The sequence below is a fragment of the Nannospalax galili genome, unplaced genomic scaffold, assembly GCF_000622305.1.
Source record: "Nannospalax galili isolate Female #2095 unplaced genomic scaffold, S.galili_v1.0 scaffold96, whole genome shotgun sequence".
Taxonomy (NCBI): domain Eukaryota; kingdom Metazoa; phylum Chordata; class Mammalia; order Rodentia; family Spalacidae; genus Nannospalax; species Nannospalax galili.
The window spans coordinates 1,537,386-1,545,985 of NW_008342018.1; the positions used below are offsets into that span (position 1 = coordinate 1,537,386).

General features: G+C 37.4%; 1 pseudogene; it reads left to right on the forward strand.

Annotated features, from left to right (window-relative positions):
- Window positions 1–1,882: 1,882 nt before the first annotated feature.
- On the forward strand, window positions 1,883–2,814 carry LOC103738005 (annotated as a pseudogene).
- The last annotated feature ends 5,786 nt before the right edge of the window (window positions 2,815–8,600 follow it).

Sequence of the window (8,600 nt, forward strand, 5' to 3'; positions counted from 1 at the left end):
TGAAAAAGAAAGAGAGTGAGTACTTTTGTTTTTATCTTTTCTCTGGCTTTGGAATTTAGGTCATCTTGACATTTACTGGCCTCCTTCAATAGTACTGATAGTTCCTCATGGAACAAGCACTTAGTTGCAACTCAAGCGTGAGACAGGCATAGTCTTGATTGGATGAGTCTAAGAGAGACATCTGCTGGCTACCTTGGGATAGTTACTTAGCAAAATTTCTGTCTGGATTTGTAATGGACAATTGGAAGAAAACAAAAACATGTTAAAAAATACTAGAAAATATTTCTTAAATTGACTCCATGAACTGATGTCAATAATTATATTAGCCACCCAAGTCTAAAAAGAAACAAAAATATGCATTTTAAAATGCTTTAGAAATGTCCCTTGCTATTCCAGAGGATCCCAGTTCAATTCACAGCACTCACACAATACCCTCGTCTGACCTCTGTGGGCATTGTGCAACACAAGCACTCTTATATAATTACAGACAGAACATTCATGCACATTTTAAAAAGTTGTCAGTAAAATATATTATCTACTGTGTCCCGAGGCGTACTTGTTCCTCCAAGAGGCAGGGCCTGCTGCAGAGAATTAGCTGCGGAGTGTTAGCTACAGAGAGGGAGTTGCAGAGAGTTAGTTGCAGAGGGAGGAGCATTGGCGCCACCTTGGAAGCAGGCAGAGCTGAAAAAAAAGCCCTGGTGTCTCACCCAAGTGGACACAAGAGGGGGCGTTTACCGTCCTGGGGAGAGATGTGGCCCATGAGGCATGAGGGAAAGCTAATGGAGACTGTGTGCTGGGTGCTGAAGCAAACTGAACAGTGGGCCGCTGAGCCACGAAGCAGATCGGGGAACCGGGTGTTCGCCTTTGTAAGTTACTCTATTTTCCTTACTCAGGGTATAAATTATGAAAAATTCAGATAAAGAAGTGTTATGTAGTTTGTCTACCTATGTCAGGAGCTTGAGACCCTAAGAGAACTTGGGCGACACCTACATATATTTGAAAAAACAAGGTTGAACTTTCTAAAATCTCAATATGCACTAATATTCTCAGACACTTTTATTAGTTTGATCTGTCATCTTGGAAGACATCAGCCTCTAAATAATTTTTTTAAGGGAAAGGGTTTATTATAGATCACAGTTAAAAGGAGATGTCATTGCATTCACAGTCAGGAAGTGGAGAACAATGAAAGCACACTGCTGCTCAGTGGCCTGTCTCTACTTCTGAAGGAGCTGCTCCACACAGGACAAGTTAGTCTTCCTACCTTAACTAACTGCAGTCTAGATGAGAGCCTGTCAGCCTGCCCAGTGGTCACTCTCTCAGGTGACTTTAGATTCTGTCAAAATGAAAATTTAACATTAGCCATTACAAGGATCAAATTATGCCTAATAGATATAGTTTGACTTTCTCCTTTGTTGTAGACATTTCATTTTGTTCTCTTGTTTTATTGCCATGTCAAAGAACTCAAGCATTATATCTAATAATAGGGGAGAAAGTGTACAAATTAAATTCATTCTTGATTTTAAAGGAAATTTTATTTTTGCACATTTATTGTAATGTTCTTTATAGGTCTTTTTTTTTTTTTTTTTTTTTTTTTTTTTTTTTTTTTTTATTTTTTTTTTAAGACAGGGTCTCCCTGTAGCCCCAGCTGTCTTGGAACTCACTATGTAGACCAGGCCAACCTTCAATTCACAGAGATCCACCTGCCTCTGCCTCTCAAGTGCTGGGATCAAAGGCGTGTACGACCATGCCCAGCATGTCATCATTTTTTAAAAAATCATGACTTCATATTCATTTACAAATTAACTATAGAAGCATAGGTTCCTCCCCATTCTAGCGACAGCTGCATCATCTCATGCAGTGCCAGCCTCTTCTCTGGGACATGATGGTGAAGGTTAGAGTGAACAGATTTGGCCATACTGGGTGCCTGATCACCAGGGATGTTTTCACCTTTGGCAAAGTGGACATTATTGCCATCAATGACCCATTCATTGACCTTAACTACATGTTCTACATGATCCAGTGTGATTCCTCCCAGGAAAAGTTCAACAGAACAGTGAAGGTCAAGAATGGAAAACTTGTCATCAATGTGAAGGCCATCTCCTTCTTCCAGGAGTGAGATCCCTGCCAACGTCAAATGGCATTGATGTTGGTACTGATTATGTTGTGAGGTCTACTGGGGTCTTCCCTACAATGGAGATGGCCAGGGGTCCACTTGAAGGGTGGAGCCAAAAAGGTCATATCTCTGTCACTTCGGATGATGCCCCCATGTTTGTAATGGGCCTGAACTGTGAGAAATATGACAACTCCCTCAAGATTGTCAGCAATACATTCTGCACCACCAACTGATGAGGCCTCCTGGCCAAGGTCATCCATGTCAACTTTGACATCATTGAGGGACTCATGACCACAATTCATGAGGTCACAGTTACCCAGAAGACTGTGGATGGCCCCTCTGGGAAACAGCAGTATGATGGAAGTGGGGCTGCCCAGAACATCATCCCTGCATCCACTGGTGCTGCCAAGGCTGTGGGCAAGGCCGTTCCAGAGCTGAATGGGAAGATCACTGGCACCACCTTCCTTTCCTATGCCCAATGTGTCTATTGTGGATCGAATCTGTTAAATATGCTGACATCAAGAAGGAGTTGAAGCAGGTTTCTGAGGGCCCTCTAAAAGGCATCCTGGGCTATACTGAGGACTAGGGGCTGGCATTCCCCTCAATGACCACTTGTCAAGCTCATTTCTTGGCATGACAATGAATTTGGCTACAGCAACAGGGTGGTGGACCTCATGGTCCACATGGCCTCCAAAGAATAAGAATCCCTGAACCACTTACCCCAAAAAGAGGAAGAAAGAGGCCCTCAGCTGGAGCTGGAATGGGTCCCTGCCCCAACTCAGCCCCCAACACACTGAGTATCTCCCTTTACAGACCCCCAGAAGAAGGGGAGGGTGTTAGGGAGCCCTACTCTCTTGAATACCAGCAATGAAGTTCACTGCACCCCACGAAAAAAACAAAGAATAGAGGCATAAAAAGTTAATACCCTATTTCTTAATAAACACAATGTTTTGTTTAGGATAAGAATAGAAACAAAAGAAAAAGATTTTGAATTAAACTGTTACTTTTCTATGCTTTTATTTTAGAATCACTCAAATACTAGATAAATATACACTTAGTGTATTTATTGAAAACATTTTCATAACACAAATTTATCATGAAATTTCTGACTAGAGGAATACAAATTAGGTTACAAGACATGGTCCAGGATAGATGATGCATTAAAATTCGATGTGCTTGAATGTACCCAGTAAAAATGAATGTAATAAATCATAACAATCATAAAACATGAATAACTAGCATCTATAAACTTTCTGATCAGATAGGAAAGAAACCTAATATTGTGAAAGATCACATGACCATGATAAGGGCCTTTTAAAATAAGTATAGGTATTGGTCAAATTAATTGCATTAACTTTGAAATAGTTATTTTGTCAGTTTATTTTTAAGGAATAATGCAGTATAATGTAATTCTTTTTAGAATATTTATTTTTGTTATTTTTAATGATGTGTAATAGGAGGCTATGGGTATATGAGTGAAAGTATGCAAGAAGCTCAGATGTGTTGAATTCCTTTGTAGCTGGAGATACAGAATTTTGTGAGATGCCTAAGGCAGGTGCTGGGAACCAAAGAACAATATTGGCTGTTCAGTCTTGGGCCATCCCATGAAATCTCAATAAAATGGTTGCCTAAACAAAACCTACATAATAACAGCACCAATTTAGACATGCCGTGTGTACGGGGGAAATTTCCAAACGTTACAACTGTAGATGAAAAGCTACAGGCAGTTAATGGCTGCTGACAAAGGAGGAATCAGTTTTCTTCAGGAATAAGCTCCCTGGTAGGTTAGTCAATCGCAAGCCCAAGTGGTGATGCCTGTCAGGTGTGGTGTTGCACACCTTTAATCCCAGTACTCTGAAGGGAGAGGCAGGTTGATCTCTGTGAGATTGAGGCCAGCCTGGTCGACATAATGAGTTCTAGGCCAGCTGAAACTACTGTGAGCCACTGTCTAAAAATAAAAAAAAAAAAAAAATCATACAGAAGAGACGCAAAGGAAAATAGCTTTAGATACCTAAGTGACAATAGAATTTATTCTCATAATTGTTTTAATAGCCTTTGTATAATCCTCATCGCTATTATGAGATATAAAATATATCAAATCTGTAATCATTATGCCAAAAAATCTGAATTACTGTAATATTTTGCATATTGTTAAAACTGTAACTTTAATTGTTAAAAAAAATTAAAAAAAAAATCAAAAACAAAACCCAGTGGTCAGCCCTAATCATAGGTACATACTAGCAGACTAATTTAATCTTTATATATAGAAACAACATAAGAAAAATAGAAAATGTTTCAAATTCATATGAGCAATGGAAGCAATCCAGTTGGATAATTCAGACCACCATATTTCATGTCCAAGCAGACTTCAGTGTAGGCTCTGGGTTCTTTCTTCTCACTATTATCCTAAACAGTTCTGATGGACTTTGATGATCTTGAAAGAAATTCTTCTTCCTTTGGTTTAGACATGCACATGGAAAGCTCCTCACCTACAATCTACATAGCTGCACTGGTTCACATTAGATGCAAGCAGAAATTTTATACAGCTCTTATATCATAGCCTCAAAGATGCTTACCTCTGAATCTCTGCACTGTGAAGGCAATGCTTTATATTTAATTCATTTTGAAGGTTATATGAGCTAATTAATGTACAACAAAATTATACAGGACATTAATAATTACATTATTAGTATCATCTATTTATTAGTTGTGCCTTATTGTACTTAAAAATTAATGCTAAATGAATTGTTAAGCTGCTAACTTTAAGAATTCGTAAATGGAATACAGGCAGAATTTCCTGTGCATTATGAAATGTGTTCTTGAATTTTATTCTTAATCTTAAATGACTCAATAAAATCAAAGAATGTTGCTAGTTGCATGATTTGCTGTGTCCCTGTAGAAGTACTGTGTGTTAAGAAGAAAAATCATAATAATGATATTTTAAAGTAATTTCTTTTTGTGAACAAGCAATAAATGCATAACATACTCTGCATCCCATTCCATCCCTCCATCAGCATTATTTGAGGTACCAATTCAGAGTTTAATGAAGAGAGATAAATGCGGTGGTGTCAAGGCTGTTGTTGGAACAGAACAGCAGAAGATGTCAGAATAGGAACTGTGTTCTGAACTCCATCTATTTGCTTCCCTCAAACTCATACAGCACATCAGTTTGCCTGCCCAGGAGATTCAAATGCAAATCCAAGGGTCAGGAGTCATTTTACAAGGACCAAGATTATTTGTATTAGTTATGCCACAGTAATTTTAGAGAAGTGTCTCAGGAACAAATAAACTTAATAGCAAGTTTCTTCTATCTAGAATAATTCTCATCAGCTATCATAGGCCCCCACTGGGAACTGAAGACCTCGTAAATCTGAAACTCCACTGAGGATGTTGCATTATTTATAATCAAGTCATATACGGATTGCTTTATACAAAAGATGATATTTACAATCGTCAGTTGATATCGTTCCTTCAGGCTTTCCACTTACTTCAAAATTAGACATAAAGACTTACAACCTAAACTTCTGTTTGTGATTAGGAACAACAACAAAAACAAAAATTGTGAAAGAAAATGGTATTAGATGCTGGAAATACACCTGTGTAATGAGCCACAAGTGCCTCCCCGTGATGAACTGTTTCTGTAGAACTGTATTCCTTATTTCCCATGACTTGATTTATTTTGACACAATGGATTACATATGAATTGTAGGCTGAAATAAAGAGTGTATTTAGCTTTTAGATTCTGCACTCACTGACTTTCATCACAGAAGTAGAGATACTTATGGGATTCTAACAAAGGCTAAAATCAACACAAATATAGAAAAGAAACAAGTAGATAGACGATAGGAACTAAAACCATGAATTTTTATGTGCATAAACATTTGGGGTGTTAATGTTAGAAATATTTGTGAATCGAGAACTCTTACAATACCCCCCTCTCTGATATAGAATAATTTAGTGAATAAAATTTCCAAGGGTTACCTTTTTGGCTTAAACATTTGTGGTATTAACGTTGGAAGTATTTGTGAGTCTGAGAATCCCTTCAAAGCAACATTTTCTTAGATAAAATATTTTGGTGAATAAAATTTCTAAAGGTTAAGAATCTCTCTCAAAATGGCCCATGGAGGGAAATAGAACCAGAAAGTATAATAAAGTACAAGGATTGAGAATGTGTAGTCTGAATTAATATTAACTACATTAAATATGCATAGGCAGCTAATCTCCTTTTAAATGAGGTGTGAACATGCATCTGAGTGACATAAAACTAATTTACAAAGACTGCAGGTGCATAGAAGTTATTTACTCTTGGATCGTATTCGGAGTACAGTGTCAGAAGTATGTTAGGGACACAAAGAACTTTTATTGCTAGAATGCATATAACCAGAGAAATTTCCCCAAAATTTCTCCTTGAATCCTATTTGTGACTGCATGATGCTTAAACAGTTACCATGATTCTGAGAGGGGATGTCTGCCTAACATGTTTCACTATTCAGAAAGTTATCACTCATTTCAAAGTATGCATATAAGCAAGTGGTGGTCAAAGGGTTAAAACTTGCTTCCAAGCATAACTGTGTTTTAGTTGAAAATATTCAACTTCAACAAAGCCAAAAAGAGATAAATGCAGATGGCTGGACATGTGCCCAGATTTTCCATTTCTAAAATCCTTGGGAAACAACTTTGCTCTTTCCTCATTCCCTTGAGTTATTTTACTAACCATCATTCTTACTAAGCTTTCTTAGAAGAGAGAGCGTCTGGCAAGGAATTGGATGTCTGTCTCCTATCATTGTTATCCCCCTTACACACACACACACACACACACACACACACACACATACACACACACATACATACAGACACACACACACATACACACACACACTTTTTTCATTTGCTTACTAAAATCTGTGTAAAAGTTGGAGCTATATTAAATGAACAACACCGAATAAAGTGAAAGAATCAACATATTGAAACTAGACAAGGTAGTCATAAAAATGTTAAACTTTAGGCACTCTGACATCATCAGATTGCTGCTCATTAGCAGCACAAAGAACCTGGACTAACAGAACAAAGTGTTAGGGCAGAGAGAACGTTATAGGAAATAGCTCCATCAATTACTAAAATGAATCAATTAGGATCAAACTTAGATAGCATTGTATTGGTTCATAAATGGAAAAGATACAAAGAACCTGAGTGAAAGGGCCACATATAGAACTAGAAAATGGAATTTAATAAATAAAAAATGTGTTGTCTTAGAGTAAAGATATGCCTTTAAAATTGCTTATGAGACTGGGAATGATCATATAGATACATGCGAAGCTTGAATGTCTTTGCATACCTTATAGTATTATATAAACTATGAGTTTAATAGAAAACATCAGAGTAGGAATAGAGAGAGGAATCAACAGATTAAAGCACTGGCTACTCTTCAGTGGACCCAGGTTTGGTTCCTAGTACCCAAATGGCAGCTAACAACTGTCTGTAATACCAGTTACAGTGGATCCAGTGCTCTTTTCTGGTCCTCATGGGTATTGCACAACACAGGTACACTAACATACATGCAGGCAAAACACTCATACACCTAAAATAAAAATAAAAAATATTAGAAAAGAAAATATCAGAACATTAGCTTTCTAAAAGATTTCAATGGGTCTGGAGAGATTGCTCAGTGGTTAAGAGCACTGGCTGCTCTTGCAGAAGACCCAGTTTTGAATTACAGCAACAACCTAGTGGCTAACAACCATCCATAACCTAAGTTCTAGGGTCTGATACCCTCTTCTGTCCTCCGTGGACACTGCATGACACAGGTGCACTTACATACATACAAACACATCACTCAGGCACATAACACAAAACAAATTAATTAAATGAAAGAGTTCAGGAATTCAAAGTAAAGATGAAACAATAACTATATTAAAAACATATGGATATATAGACAGACTGTAGAAGGTTTTTCTAATTATATTTCAGTATCCAAGTCCAATGAAGAAAATATTGATAAATTAAACTACACCAAAATCAAATGTCTCTGAGTATAAAAAAGCAAACCATTTATTATATACAAAATGAAGAGCAAATGACAAAGCAAGATAAAAAAAAAACTTATTAAGAAAGGAGTAATGCTGTTGCCTGAATGCATTCTGCAAAATGCATGTGTTCAATTCTTCTTCCTGCAGGTTCTTATCATGACTGTGGGAGGAGAATGCAAACATGTGGAGGGCAGATGACAACTCAGTGGAGTCAGTTCTCTCTTTCTACCTTGACATGGTTTCCAGGCATAGAACTCAGGTTGATAGGCTTGTGAGGCAAGTACTTTACCCATCGATTCACCTGGCTGCACCTTCCCATGTTTTTCCCTTTTGATTCCCAGTTCAAGTGTATAAACTTGGTACTTTCGGAAGGTGTTTAAGTCACATTGGTTCCACCATTAGGAATACATCGATAGTGTTATAAATGGGCTTAATGGAAAGAGTTTGCTTTTTTTTTTTTT